Source organism: Centruroides vittatus, unplaced genomic scaffold (genome assembly GCF_030686945.1).
Source record: "Centruroides vittatus isolate TY-2023 unplaced genomic scaffold, ASM3068694v2 contig_393, whole genome shotgun sequence".
Taxonomy (NCBI): domain Eukaryota; kingdom Metazoa; phylum Arthropoda; class Arachnida; order Scorpiones; family Buthidae; genus Centruroides; species Centruroides vittatus.
The window spans coordinates 1069828-1085865 of record NW_027122209.1 but is presented as its reverse complement, the minus strand read 5'-3'; the positions used below and the strand labels follow the sequence as shown (position 1 = coordinate 1085865).

Genomic DNA, 16038 nt, shown 5'->3' with positions numbered 1-16038 from the left:
TTTGTCCGAATGTTGATTATTCTGGTGAACTGGATATTGCCTGTTTTGGAGTGGTGGTTCTCTTCGAGCTATCAGTTGATCAATGTCTCCTAAAGTTCCTTCTGGTGAGGCTATCATGTATGTATATGGTCCAGTCTTTCCTGTCACCTTACCTGGTTTTCACTTCCTTGCGTCTCTATAGCACTTGTAATTGATGTTGTGGGTGTACTATAGATTACCACCTATGGAATTTCGGGACTTTGAGTATATATTTGAACTCAGAGGACCAGTGGAGTAGCTGGGGTGGGGCAAGTAGGGCACGCCTTTTAAAGGGAGCGCGCTAAATCTCCAATTATTAAATTTAAAAATCAAAATAAACCAATTCATATCAAACAATTTCGTCCGAGACTCGCGCTTCGCTAACGAGCGAGAGGGAATGAATGGTGCGCGCAGGCTCGTTCGAATTCGCGCATTTGCTCGTTCGAATTCGACACTTCTCGCGCAGTTGTTTATTTTGTTTACATGTGATTTGTGATTCTGATTTAAATACTCCCGAGCGAACGAGCGTTATTGAAGCTACTTGATTTGTTATCTAATTGTCAGTGTCGGGATAGAATCATCTGGACGTACGATTCCCGCCTTTTCTTGTTTCTTTTTATTTTTATTTCTTTCAAATTAGTAGACGCTGCAGAAGTCGGTTGGAAAACGACCAGTATTTTTGAATCAACGATCGCTGATTGGCCGCGGATCATCGGACCATAGCCGGACCTACGACAGAGCTAGGTAGCACTGATTGGCTAATCAAACTTAACTTCAATCCGTATAAAAGGTTAGAGTTTTGGCGGAAAAGGGGGAGTTGGCCAAACGGACTTGTAGAAGAAGGTTATGTTCTTCTCGCTGCTTCTTTAACGAACACCGGAAGGAATATTATGGTAATTTCTTGTAACCGTGAACGAATCAAAAGGCGAGATAAGATTAACGAGAACATTTATTAGCTTACATACATCCGACTTGGATTTTACGCAAAAGTCATCTACAATCGCGAACAATTGACGAAATAAAGTATATATTTATCAGATAATAAACAAAGACTCAGTTTGTAAACAATTTACCTTTTGTATATACAACTGACAAGATTATCTTTCAAGTTATAAAAGAGACTCGATCCCGAGTGGTCTTTTGATGGTAGGACATAAAAAAGAATGAACAGATGGCGCCTAACTTAAGCGCGGTTTACAATAACAAATATGATTAAAATATAATATATAGTCGGCTTGCTGTATGGTATCACAATGTGGATTAGTCTCTGTAAACCTTGTAGATTGATAGACTTATCTCACAGCAGACTGGTCAGCAAACTATTTTTATTTTTTCGAACGGACTACAAAAGCATTTTGGGTTGGCACAGTGTATTCGCAACCCCTCATCAGTGCTAGTTCAAATAAACCGGAATTAAAAACATGACAATGGTATACCTTAAACAATAATATAAAAACATAAAACACTTACAATGCACCTCAATGTAAATTATGAAGTAATGCTACAAGTAGGGTGTGGAAGGATCAACCTTCCTCATCACTGTCCACTTGGATAATGGTTTATGATGAGGAAGGTTGGTCCTTTCACACCCTACTTGTAGCATTACTTCATAATTTACATTGAGGTGCATTGTAAGTGTTTTATGTTTTTATATTATTGTTTAAGACAGCGTTTATCAAAGTGGGCGATAACGCCCCCTTGTGGGCGGTGAGTAAACCTAGGGGGCGCTGGAGGCAGAGTACCGAACGGTGACCAAAGGCAAAAGTTGGGGTCACTGACAGCAGTTCCATTTTCTCTGTTAAACAGATAAGAGGAAACATTTCGTTTAAGTGTTTCCAGATGTTGAGAACAATGTACCGTAAGGGCACAAAGAGTGAGATTCGTAGAAAAGTTTTCCTAAGAATATTTCCAATCCTTTCTCACACAAGAGAAAATGAGTTAGGGGGCATTGGGTATAACTTTTTGGAACAAAGGGGGCGGTAGATCGAAAAAGTTTGAGAATCACTGGTTTAAACTTAACAGATTGTTCGTTTTCTAACTAATTGGTTTTAGGACCGAGTGTTCGCGGAAATTTCCAAAATTTACAACTTTTCGGTCACTCTCATTGAACTTGAAAAATTTCTGTCTTTATTACATCTAATATTACAAAGAGATCAGACCCCACCGTACTCGGCAAGAGATCGGTTCGGTTAAGCTTCCGTTTAAGTAAAATTTCGGCTCTTTCATCAGGGTTTTATATATGTTTCTAATTCCCTAATCGCTTAATTATTTAACTACTACTTAAGTAGAAATAAGTCGAAATCGGTTACTTTGTACTCGAATATCTGTAGTCTCGGGAAAGAAGTGGAAAGAAATTTTTATGACAACCGATACATAAATCGTAAATTTAAGGAAAATAAATTCTAGAGCTTTTTCTGTACCATTGTACGTCTCATTCATTAAATTTGGTTGTAAATGATGCAACCAAAGTAACGGTTAATTTTTTTAACACTGTACTAGAATTGTACACGTTTTTTCTGCATCCCCTTACAGATGGGACATACTAAATCGTAATATCACCGGTTTAACATCGAAATCCGTAAGTAATATAAGATGGGAGAGCGGAATAAACGCGGAATAAATATATCAAATATTTTAATGGATTTTTTTAAAACTCCTGTCAACTATACAGAACTATCATAAAAACATGCCAGTAAATTCCTATCGGTTGGGTTAAGTTATAAATCTAGTCTAGGGTGGGCAACCTTTTTTATAACATGGGCGAGAATAAATTTTACGTTTTTTCCGCGGGCCGTAGTAGTTAATTGACGCCTTCTTGTGACTCGTAATTTTTTTAGTCTGCAAATATGAAATAAATAAATAAAAAGTTAATTACTACATTTATTTCTCTTATCGTTTTCGAAAATTACAAAGAATTGGAAAAATAACTATTTATTAAATAGTTATTTTTCCAATTTAATAATCTATTAAAGATCTCGCGGGCCGGATAGAAACTTATCGCGAGCCGTAGCAGGCCCGCGGGCCGGGGGTTGCCCGCCGTTGATCTAGTCTACTTATGATTCACATAATCGGGCGAGGGCGGCCGAATATCTAGCAGGCAGGCAGCTAACAGCCCACAACCGGTCCGGGATATAAAATTGGACGCTTTACGCGTGTGTCGCTTCTACCAGCTAAACCGTGACGTTGGTGCTCTGTAAAGCGCATGCGCCAATGCCTATAATCTGGCTGCTTGGAAACTGACCCGGTTTCGACATTCCTTCCGCCACCGAATTATTCGAATATACAATAGCAATCTTATCGTTTTTTTTCACATGTAGTATAGAAATTTGTAAAAGATACATAATGCAGTTATAATAAAAAATTAATTTTAATTAATGCTGTACGTTAAAATATGAAAATTTATTTTTAAAATTTCGCTGGATGAAAATATTTTTTTATGAAATAAAAAGACAGTCGCTTCCAAAAATAATTTTTAGTGGATCACCATTTATTTCCTTACATTGTTCAACTATAAAAACTTTAGGACGACCCGACCTTCCTTTTTAGGCTTCACGGCCGCCCAGGAAACAGTTCTATAAAACACAGGAAAACTCCAATTAAAATTATAAAAATTTTCACAAATATTGGAATTGGTGACCTTACGACGTCTTGAGTTGCATCCATGTCTTCCAGTCGGGATTTTCGGACCTTATATCCACTTGTAAATTTGCGCTGTAAAATGTAGATTATCTTGTCCTCCCTCTGGCGGCGAATTATTATTAAATTTACAGAGGGAGGACAAGATAATCTACATTTTACAGCGCAAATTTACAAGTGGATATAAGGTCCGAAAATCCCGACTGGAAGACATGGATGCAACTCAAGACGTCGTAAGGTCACCAATTCCAATATTTGTGAAAATTTTTATAATTTTAATTGGAGTTTTCCTGTGTTTTATAGAACTGTTTCCTGGGCGGCCGTGAAGCCTAAAAAGGAAGGTCGGGTCGTCCTAAAGTTTTTATAGTTGAACAATGTAAGGAAATAAATGGTGATCCACTAAAAATTATTTTTGGAAGCGACTGTCTTTTTATTTCATAAAAAAATGAAAATTTATATCTTATAAAATACAAGGGAAGGTCATTGGAAGGTGGAATCGGCGCTTCCATCGCTTCCAATGACGGCACGCCACTGCTAACAAAAAACTTTGAGAGGTTATGAATTTATACACGTTTTCTGCAATCTACGAGGATGTATAGCCAGCTGGGCAACATTTTCCTCTTCATTTATTTTATTTTATTATTTATTTATTTATTTATTTTACTGTTTTAGCTGTTATGTATATATAATACGGGAAAGTGTTGTAATCGTGGCAAACTTGACCCTCCGGAGTTTTTACAAATCTCCGTTTTCAGACACAAACCCCCCTCCAAAAAAACAGAAAAAGATTCCCGGATTTGTGTATGTGTGTATGTTGTGGTTAAATAAATACCTTTTCAATGAGAACGGAAGAAAAGTGAGGACCGATTTTTGATCCCTACTTTATATCAAAAATGACATCTACAACATCAGAAACGTATTTGCATTAACAAAGAGAGGGTTCCCGAATATCAGCGTAACCAGAATCGAGTTACACACGTGTGTGTGTCTCAACTGTACCCATTAAATGCTGTCACTGCGCTTTTGTCACTGTGAAACATTGAGTCGAAAAATGAGGAACATCCTCGTTTTTCGACTCAAAAAGACATTCGGAACGAATTTCTACGAGTTTAATGGCTGGGACAGATCTTCAATAAAAGAAAAAAAATAAATAAAAATAGAAAAATATAATTTTGTGTTTTGTCTGCCCCGTCAGGGAAAAAGGCGATTTGTAAGAAATTTTTAAAGCGTTATTAGGCTAAACGGGATTTAATAGGACCACTTCGACACGATAATGCATTTCTTGTATAAAAAGGATGTAAATTTAATAAGTACAGCATCTAAATTAAATTATAAAATGATTGGGTACGAAATAATTGAACGAATAAACAATCCAAACAATTTGTATTGTAGAATAATAATAATTTGGCCAATTGTTGGAAATCCACATCGAAAAATGGCAGAAGAATTAGATATTTCTCACGTCAGATGTCCTATTTGTCTGGATGTTTACATCGACCCGGTCACCCTCACGTGCGGCCATCTGTATTGCAAGACGTGTATCGAGAGTGTTAGAAAAATCTGGAAAGTTTGTCCGATGTGTCGAACTCCGATAAGCAAAATTAAAAAGAGAGACCATCGGGTAAAAGAAGTGAAGAAAATCATGGCCACACATTATTCCATCTGCCATTTGTGTGAGGAAACAACTCTCTTATCCGGACTACGAGAACACAGGACAGCACGCGAACAGGCTGCCAAAAATCCCAACAAGATCCACACCTGCTGGTGCGAAAATCATTCGATGTGCAATGTGCCAAAAAAAGATCGCACCGAACGGACTGTTAAAGCGCCTGAAAAACAAAAAGAAACGTGGACATTCGTTGATCTGTCCGAAGTGCGCTTTGAAAAAATGCGACTAAATGGAAATGGTCGCATCATTTAAAATAGACGTGAACAAAATTTTCAATGAATAATTTTAAATAAAAATAACGCTTCGTTTCGGCGAATCTAAATGCAAAATTTCTGAATTTTCAATCATTAAAATTTGATTTTATTATTTACGAATAATTTCTTTATATACAGAAAAAAAGTACGCATGTCACTCATATTTAAACCCTTTGTGTATCTGTTCGTAATAACAACTTTTTATATTTTTATGGGCAATTATTTATCGTGACGTGGTCACAATGTCGGGCTGCAATTTTTAATCATATTATTAACTTATTTAATTTAAAATGTATGCTCTCCACCTGAAATTAATAGTGGCTTGCCTCGTACATCATACTTTTCCTATTAGCAATGGAGTCTAGCTCCTTTCGGGGGAAAATTTTTGAATTGAAATAACATGACTTCCGATTTGTACCGGAAACCTGGGCCTTTTGCCCCTATGGTTTCCATATCTGGTCTCGGCTTTCGTTTACCTAACTCCGTTGTCGAGATTAAGGAAGGACAGACAGACAGTGAGAATTTATAGGCGTGCAATTTTTTTCAAATTGTAGCTCAACAACAATTTCGTGGGAATACAAAATAATTTGTCGATTCGGATATAAATAAGACAGCGGGCGGATTTATCGGTTTGTTGGGTTAGAAAACGAAAAGGGAGGCCATTTCAAAAGTTCCAAAAATTGCTTTTTCTTACAATCTTATTTTGTTTTATAGTAAAATAGGCGAAGAATTGAATACGTGAGTAAGGCAAAACAAGGCGTGCCACAATTGCCGGGAGGGATGTTTCCAGGAGAATATTTTTATGGGAAACCGGTCCCCATTTGGAATAAAACCAGGAAAACACCAGACCGGACCGTCGTTCGAAGGATAGTAATTAATCTTCCGTGCAAATGACGTGATGAGAGACAAATTTCCAAACTAGAATAAAATAAAATTCTGTATATGCCTTTGGTGCCACCGATACGCTCGATTAATGTCGCGATCTCTCGTATCCGTATGGGTGTTTGGCAACACTTATCCGCCCGAAAGACGAAATACGTAAAATATCGTTAGAGACGGGAATCAGTGGACATACATTTGTAATTGACTTTAACGGAGAAAACCAACGATCTAGATTATACTATCGATACATAGAGTGGTCATGACCTTGGTTACAGCGCTCTTGGTGGCAACGACGGATACTATCGACCAGTTACAATATTCTATCTCGTTTCGTTAAACCTAGACTTAGAATAGGGGTTTAAGGTACATTAGAACGGTATGTTTTCTTCCCAAGATTCTGCATCAAAGACATTTGACAGTGTGGCAAGATGGAAACCACATTTAATTTTCCATATCATCTGCACATGAGTGATATATTTATCAATTGGTGATTTCCGATCAAGTACTTGCAGACTTGCAGTTGGGGTGGTTCTGTATGCTTTTGTAATTAACAGTAATGCTCGTCGCTGAGCCGAGATAATTTCCTCCGCGGGTGTACTTTCTCTACTGCTGCACCCCAAGTACCACAACCGTATGTAAGTACAGGTATAAAGATACTATCGTATATTGCGCTCATGGCCATGCCACCAAGGCCCCAAGTCGATCTGGCCACTTTGGCAAACTTATGCATAATGAATCCTGTGTGCTCGGTGATGTGCTGAATACGTTTGTTCCATAACAATCGATGATCGAGTATGATTCCAAGATATTTAAGGTCTCTCACTACCGTGATACAATTGCCTTGCTCTTTGTAGCATTGAAACAGAGTTTATTTAATATCCCCCATTCATGAATCAATTTTAACGCTTGATTTCCCTTAAGCCTTATTTTGAGGAGGGGTGAGTTTTGAAAAACTTTAAATGTCAATAACAAGTAAAAATTTTCATTATATCTGACATTACTGAAGATATGACTATTCTCTCTCCTATCTTCTACTCCTATCTCTCCTCTCCTTGATTTATTGGCAAGCGCCAAATCCGACAGAGGGCGCTCAAAATGGCTGCCGAAACAGGTAAGGAACCGACAGGAAACGTTGTCTTGTAGAAGGTGAAACCGTTTTGGATGCTGGACACATCGTATTTTGTGTATTAAACTTTAACAACAACACTGAACATAATTTTATTTATCATAATAGTTATGTTTTTATATTGGAACATGGTGTATACTGCTTAAAATATTTAAACACTTCTCACCTGTTAGCGTGTAACAGGTGAGAAGTGTTTTAATTCTACACACGATAGTCTTTTATTTTATTTTTAAATAATAATTCTTATGTAGTCATGGCGTAGCGGTAATATTCCAATTCAAGTTTGAAAATTATTCTTTTGAAAATCTGAAGCCGTCCACATAAAAAGAAAAAAAAAATGTCTAATTTTTTTGTAAATGGACATGCCTGTCGAAAAATTGTTTTTGTACGCAGATTGGAAAGAAAATAGGTAAATTTTCTATCTTCATATACGTATGTCGAGATAACTTTCCAGTCAAATTTTTAAAAATATTCTTAATTGAAAATGTAAGTTAATTTACGTTTTTTGTTTTCATTTTAGTATTATGCTCGGCTATCACATGTTTACGAAAACGAGACAGCCCCGCTTTGAACGTGCATTCTCCCCGTAATTGAGATGTATTAAAACGACAATATCTGAGATTGCAACACTAAAGCAACAACGTAAACTTTCAGTGTTGTTGTTAGAGTTTAATCCACAAAATACGATGTGTCCAGCATCCAAAACGGCTTCACCTTCTACAAGACAACGTTTCCTGTCGCCGATACAGTCTAGAATTTGACGTAAATTCAATGATTTGTTCTCCATTTGGTCATCGCAGTAGTCGTCACCGATGGAGACTGAATCGGCTCAGGCATTGAACAAACACATGATCGGTTCCTTACCTGTTTCGGCAGCCATCTTCAGCGCCCTCTGTCGGATTTGGCGCTTGCCAATAACCTTCAAAACGTAATAGCATTAATGTCATATATAGAACTATTTCTGCCAAATATCAAAGTTTTCTGAGGTATCCCAAGGGAGTTCTCAGATATAAAGCAAAATACAAGCCGACACATACAGAATTTTTTTTTTTTTTGCTGTTGTTTTCTTTTTAAATCGGGAGACCTTAAGACATTCGGGAAATGCAAAAAGTCAAAATTTAACGGATTACAATATTTTCCTTCTGTTGTTTTAACAGCCGAGAACGTAAAAAGGAAATAATAAAATTACAAATAAATACTAAAATATAAATTTCTATGATGATAGAAATAATAGAATAATAGAAATAACTCATCAAAATGATAGGTTATTTCAGGGCATGCCACAGTATTTATTTAAAAACAAAATTTTGAATGGTCCACGGAGATCTTTTAATTAAACCTATTCTGGTTAATTCAAAAATCTTATTTTCAATTATAAATATTGATAATGATATAAAAAAATATATATTTCCAGACGTTATTGTAGGAATTATTTAAGTGGAATAATTATAACAACAACGAACAAAAATATAAATACAAATATAAAACAAAATGTGTATTTCATTCTATTAAAAAGGAAACCCGAGATTTACTATTGATAGAAACTAATTGAAGATTTCTTCATTATGATGAAATTGGGCGCCATCAATGTATGAATCTACGACAAATGACTTATTCATATACATTTATTTATATAAACAAATTCATATACATATTTATGTATTTAAAAATGTATCTCTGAGTCATCTTTTCAAAAATGAAATTCGTTTGAGATAAATTTCGTTTCTTATATAGTTTTATAGTTAATATCTTCTTATCTGTGTATAAATACAAAATTGCAAGTTTTTTATTCTTAATAAAAAATGATTATGTATTAATAGTTTCATCGAAAAATAAAAATTTAACGAATTTTTTCTATTTAAAAAATGTATGTAAAGTAAGCCTATAGCTTTTCAATATCATTTCAACATGGCTGATTTAATATGCGATAAATTAGTGCGCATCCGTTTCGATGATATTTTGTATGACCCAAAAAATCAATACACTGTACTAACGAAAAGTAATAAAATGCCATTATTTTTAATAGTATTTTACACTAGTACACTACAATAGTATTTCAACTAATTCGTCAAGTATAAATACATTTTTAGGAATACAAATACTTTAGTGAACAAACATGCATAAAACTACAGTTTGTTTATATTAGGGGAAAAAACACAAATTTAACAGAATGTTTTAAGGGGTTTTGCGTTTAGATCATTTGTTGCCTTTGTAGTTAAGTTTTCTGCGTATCTTTTGTTATTTATCTGGCTTTCATCTTCATTACAACCACCAGTAATATGTTACATTCATATTCTGTTAAGTTAAATAAATTCAAGACGTCTAATATTAATCGATTTAAAAAATTCCCGTAAACTATCAGAATGATTATCAAATTTTGAACAGGGGAAAAGTAAATTCTAGACTCCGTCATTAACGAGTAAGAGATCATATAATCTTCTTTTTGTTTTTTCTGTTTAAAATTAGCAAAAATCTAAATTCTGTCTCCAAAGATTAGTGCTTTAAAGAATTAGATTTATTTTTCTTCTTAAAAATTTATTTGCCCGACTTTTAAATTTTGTTTGATATTATTTAATTAAATTAAAATCATGTGTAAGAGTAGTCACAATCCTCTTTAATCTTTTATTTTTCTATGTAATATAATATCTATTGTATTTATCTACACATGTTTTTGCATATTACTTCTGTTTTTTTCGAAGTTTTTAAAACTGCATAACTTAAGCTACAATATTTTATAAAAGTTAATTGCGTAACATTTATGAACTATGAGAATTTATGAGAATAAACTATGTAATTTTATGGAAATAAAATACTCCTTTACTCGGAATAAAAGATACATGTTTATTACATTACATATTTATAAGGTAACAAGAAAATTTGATTATCATTTTGATATAAAGATAGAGTCATACAAAGATAAAGATATTTAATGTTGTGTGATTTTTAAGAAAGTGACAAAACATCGCTTCACAAAACCTGCGCGAAAATACTTGTGGAATTTCTGTCGGGTGTACTTAGTCCGTGGAAAACATTATCTTGAGAACTTCGATAACATTTTCACACGTTAAGCCACAAAGCCACGTCAAGGCGACACTCATTTTGTGGTAGTTTTTTGTTTTCCAGAAACTGACCCCGATTGCTCGACAGAATAACAATCGGGGAATAAAACTGGACATTTGTTGCTATTCCACTAATTCGGTAACCTAAAATAAATGAAAAAACACCCAACTTTTAAGTCAAATATTTCTATTAAGTAAAGGGCATTTTCAATCCAGATTTGTCAATTCAAAATAAAAATAGCAACGAATCAAATAATTAAAAATATATTGTATATTAAAATACATAATTGAAAATATATACTAGAAAATTATCATTATTTTATAGCACATAGAACTAAATATTAATAAATAGAATATGTATATTACAAGATGTGTCTGAAAAGTTCAATGAATGGTCTCATAAAATAAAGGAAACAAGAGATACAAACAAAATACTTTTACTGGCATTCAAAGTAATCGCCATTAGCGACAACACACATTTGACATCGGTTGTACAGCTGCTGGAAGCTGTGAGCAAACACTTCTTTCGGTATTGCACGGAGCACCGTTGTCACACGTTGTTGGATCTGCGCAATGTCGGAAAAGCGTAGGCCTTTCAGGCGGGGAACAAGAAGAAATGTGCAGGTGCCAGATCTGGAGAATATGGAGAGTGTTGAAGAACTGTCACCTGGCGTGTAGCGAGGAAGTGCCGTGATGTTCACGCGTTGCTCCATTTCGCAGTGACACTCCTTCTCACACTGACTGCGTTGCATTGTTTGCTGCGCGCACTTCTGTTTAATTGTCGTGACTTCGACACTAGGAGGCACTAGTTGGCAAGTCTCTCACTACCTCTGCGTGAGCGCAACATCCTAACCAGCACGGTTATTCAACTATGGGATCATTCACCGAACTTTTCAGACGCACCTTGTATATTAATTAAATGTGAAATAACTTATTTGTATATATGAGGGTCATTCAAATGAAACCCGACCAATGAGTTTATTTAGTAAGTAGAGTATATTGCATTCCATTAAAAGCAATCCCTCTGATGAGTAAGGCACTTGTTGCACTGTGACTCCAGACGTTGGATTCCTTGCTGACAGAACTTAGTGCGTTGATGTCTGCACCATTCCCAAACTGTGTCTTCCACTTCAGCGTCCGATTGAAACTTATGTGTCCTTTCAAGTGCTTCTTAAGCTCCTCAAAACTTGGAAATCACAGAGACAAGTATGCAGGATACTGGAGTGTTTCCCACTTGAATTTCACAAGGGATTCCTGTACGATGCGTGCGGTGTGAAAACGGACGTTGTAATGAAGGACGACGACCCTTGCGAAAGCAGACCAGACGGCTTGGACTTGATGGAAGTTCGCAGAGTATTTAAAGTTTCACGTGCCGAGCAGCATTTATGGTGGTTCCACAGGCGGTAAACTCCATCGGCTGAATTGTTGACGCATCCATGCTTGAAAATTGGGCGGAGTAACTGTCTGACCTGTTAAACGAACGCAGCTTGTTTGTAAGTTCACGTGACAGCAGCTTCACATGACACTGCAGCGTGAGCCTACAGTGTTTCCACCTACATTTCAAATAGACACATTCCGCGCTTTGATATATCCATTGATCGGGTTTCATTTGAATGACCTTCGTATAATATAATATATCATCATATATATAAAATATTGATATTTAATTCTAATTAATTTTAGTTTTTATTTCTAATTCTAATTTAATCAGCAATTATATAGTAATACTTTATATTTAAATATTTACATATACTTAATACATATATTCCTATACACATATCACACACAAACGAATTAACAATGTTTGAATGTTCTGTTTATTATACTAAAACACCGCCGTTTCCTCTTCCCTGCATCGTTCTGCAATTTCGCGGCTTTTTCTTACGTTATTTCTTCGAAAATGCGAGAAATACGACAATGGCGTCTTCATTCAAACAAAGAACAATGGAATTTGAATTGTTGATTCGTTAACAATTGTGGCCGTCGGCCATGATATTGTATATTTTGTATATTTTATACTGAATTAGTCTTAGATTTTCTTTGTTCCTTTGTCTAACTCTTTCTAGAACTTTCTTTGTCTAACTCTTTCTAGAACTTTCTTTTGTCTAACTCTTCCTAGAACTCTCTTTGTCTAACTCTTTGCCCTTGGGGGAGGATTATCTTTCCCTCAATAGGTAGAACAAAAGGTGAAGTAAGGCCCTGGGGCCGGTGAACAAAGGGGAGAGGCAGTCTGGGTCGAGCTCTTGACGAGAGAAGGTAGCGCTCCAGATCGAGTGTCCGACGATTGGAGGCTACGAGGAGCCAAGGAATCGATAGGAAGGAATTCCTATAAGAGAACTTTGAAGGAAGTCTGGGTTGGAATCCCGAAGAGGTAGGAGCTGAAAAGGAGTGCTCCAGAAAGGGAGAAGGGTGATCTAAGAGGATAAAGTGCAGAGAGAGATCATCGAGGAAAGATGACTTAGTCTGAAAGAAAAAGATTATAGACGAAAGATCTAGAAGGAAAAGGGCTACAAACGTAACAAAAGAGAGATCCGAAGTTGTTCCCCACCAAAAGACACATCGCAAAGAAACCCGGGTATTTCTACTACTTTTCTTATCTTTCCTTATTTCTTCTATTTTTCCAATTTCTTTTAGTTTTAAGTTAGTATAAGTTAGTGTAAGTGAATACGGTCCTCGTCAGATTGTCGCGTGTGTGCAAGATAACTGTTTTTTTGAGGACAAACTTTTAATCCCTGTATATATAAGATTCTAGAAGTTGTAAAGTTGGGATCCTATGTAAGAACCTGTTCAGAGAGAATAAAACTACTTTGTATTAAGTTTTATTTTGTACCATTTCGCTCGCGGGATCGTGTACCTCTTGTTACGAACACCACACAATAACCGAAAAAGCACGTTGTTGCACAATTGTTGTCGTCGGCCAATGACGTCACGTTACTAATAAAATTTGATATAGTTTTGTTTATAAAATTTAGTTCAATATCAAAGAATTCTTAAGATTCGCTGTCATAATGTTTTATTAATCTAAAAGAAAATATTAAATTACTTGCTGCACAAACTTAAATTAAAAGTTGAAAAATTTTAAGCTTTAGTAGTTTTTTTTTTTTTTTTTTTTGTAACTCTTTCCACCCAGCGGGCACTAAGAGGGCCTCTTATAGCAAGCCCATTATGGGTTCGGCCAGGCCCACAATGGGGCGGCCGGGTGGCGAGGGACGGGGACCGACATATCCGGACAGACCACCCCCCGAAAAATTCCTGGGGATTTTTCGACCCGTCCGGATTCGATCCCGGGTCCCCCAGGGCTTTAGTAGTGGAGTAGCTTAACTTGTAAAATCTATCATAACGTTTACGATAATTAAATGCATTATTCGTTACAATAAAAGTAACAACACTGTTTAGTGTCTTAATCAATGTATTTTCATTAATATATTTACCAAATTTACAGTTTTAATCGTAAACGCGGGAAATAAGCATAAAGATTCGACCGGGAAAATATGTTGTTGATCAGGATGTAATATAAATACACTTGTTGGCAAAAACTTAACGACGAATACAATTGATATTGTGATAGGAAAAGTCACTCGGTGACGAGCCAGCTACTACGTTGCGACGGTTGCATCACAGGTTGCAGTTCGAGGTGAGCATGGTGACGTGCTGATCAGTTCATCTCTCACCATCGTATTTCCCAGCAAACGTGACTTTGAAGAGCTCTTAGTCGGGCGCCATTTTCAGTCCGATAAATTTCGTTTTGTTGATAGCTTTCCGCTTTTTTTGGTCTTCCCATCTGAGTCGACTACACAATATTCCGAGTACGTTATATCGAGTAATGGGTCGAAATAGGCACCGGCGCATTTTCTTCTCAGGCTATCTGCCGCTGTTATCTGCTTTTACCACGAAAGTACAATGCACCAATTCTAAATGCTGAATGTACTCGGATACTTTTTCCTTGGAATGCAATTTGAGAAAATTGTAAATTTACAAATTTCCACTGTCAACTCTCTGTTCGTCTATTTGCCTGTCTTTCCTAAATTTCGAGAATGGAGTTAGATAGATGAAAGACGAGAGAAGTAAAAACTTTAGTGGTAGTAGGCTACGATTAACTATATGAGAACGACCGGTACAAACTGGTAGTCATGTTATTTCGATTCAAATATTTTTCCCTGAAAGGTATTAAATATATGTTGTTAAAGGTAAAGTATGGTGTATATGGGCAAAACACTACTACACTCCACTCAGGCAAGTGCTGCACGCTACTTGTCGCAGTAAATCAGTGAATATATATTTTTTGTAAGGATTATATTTAGTTAATTATTTTGTTAAATTTTTTGCGCTATGTGTAACTCAGAAAATCGACTGTACATAAAAATTATTCAATTTATAAAAATACAATCGATATTTTGGGTTAAGATGTACTGTACAGTACATGATCCATTGAATGTAATTTCCGAGTTGTTTATGGATTCTTGGCTATTTTCCACGAAGGACGACAAACGCACTCACATTATTTATTGATTTATTGACATTATTAATAATTTTTTGATTATTCATTTCGTGTTTGATTTTAGATCCGAATAAAAAACTCTCAATTAGAGAAAAAACAAAAGCATTTTGCATTTCTTTCGTAATACTTTGCATAACTTCGAGTTGATCAATGTCGAAATTACTCCACGGACTACCAAAATTTTCTCGCGAATCATCAATGGTCCACGGGCCACCAGTTAGCGATCGCTGTTTTGGAAGTTATTTCACTGTATAAGTGTATAAATGAATGCATTTTACTGAATAGCCACTAAAATTAGTTTTGTTTCTTTTCAACTAATTCATAAACTAAGTTAATTAGAATTTGCAATTTTGAAAGAAACCAAACAAGAAAACTGCTTTTACAAAGGAAATTTACATTATAATCTAAGTAATTTCGAGTACTATTGGCGCAGACCGGTGGCCCAGTGGATAAAACCATCGAACACTGGTCGAGGGTTCGCGCGTCGCCAACGGGCTGGCCACGTGGTTTTCCGGATTTTTTCACGTTAGTAACACTTAAATAGGGACCAATTTTCCATAAAAGCCCCTCCCGGGAGACATTCCCCTCGGCAGATCGCCCATGTAAATGAATATCGGCTCGTCTTCAGAACAATCTTCTACAACAATGAATAAAAACATTTAATTTTTGTATTCCAAATGATTAAAACAGACAGTGCTTACATATAGAGCAGAGCATTCAAACTAGAAGCCATCGTATTTGATTCTTTTTACTGTTATTTCAGAATGTCTATCCTCTATTTAATTACATTATTGTGACCGGGGGGTCGGCACCTCTTTGGTGTCACGTCAGGTCTGACACCACCGTGTCTCGGCTGACACGGAAGCCGCGGCGATTCTACGATCGGTCGCGTTTTT

General features: G+C 36.0%; 2 long non-coding RNA genes across 2 annotated transcripts; one reads left to right on the top strand and one right to left on the bottom strand.

Annotated features, from left to right (window-relative positions):
• Nucleotides 1–3484: 3484 nt before the first annotated feature.
• On the bottom strand, nt 3485–3716 carry LOC136976126 (uncharacterized). Its single transcript, XR_010880881.1, has 2 exons — nt 3661–3716; nt 3485–3590 (listed from the first exon to the last, which is right to left on the bottom strand). It is a non-coding gene; the product is annotated as an uncharacterized lncRNA (long non-coding RNA).
• Nucleotides 3717–3831: 115 nt separating this feature from the next.
• LOC136976125 (uncharacterized) lies at nt 3832–4063 on the top strand. Its single transcript, XR_010880880.1, has 2 exons — nt 3832–3887; nt 3958–4063. It is a non-coding gene; the product is annotated as an uncharacterized lncRNA (long non-coding RNA).
• Nucleotides 4064–16038: the final 11975 nt, after the last annotated feature.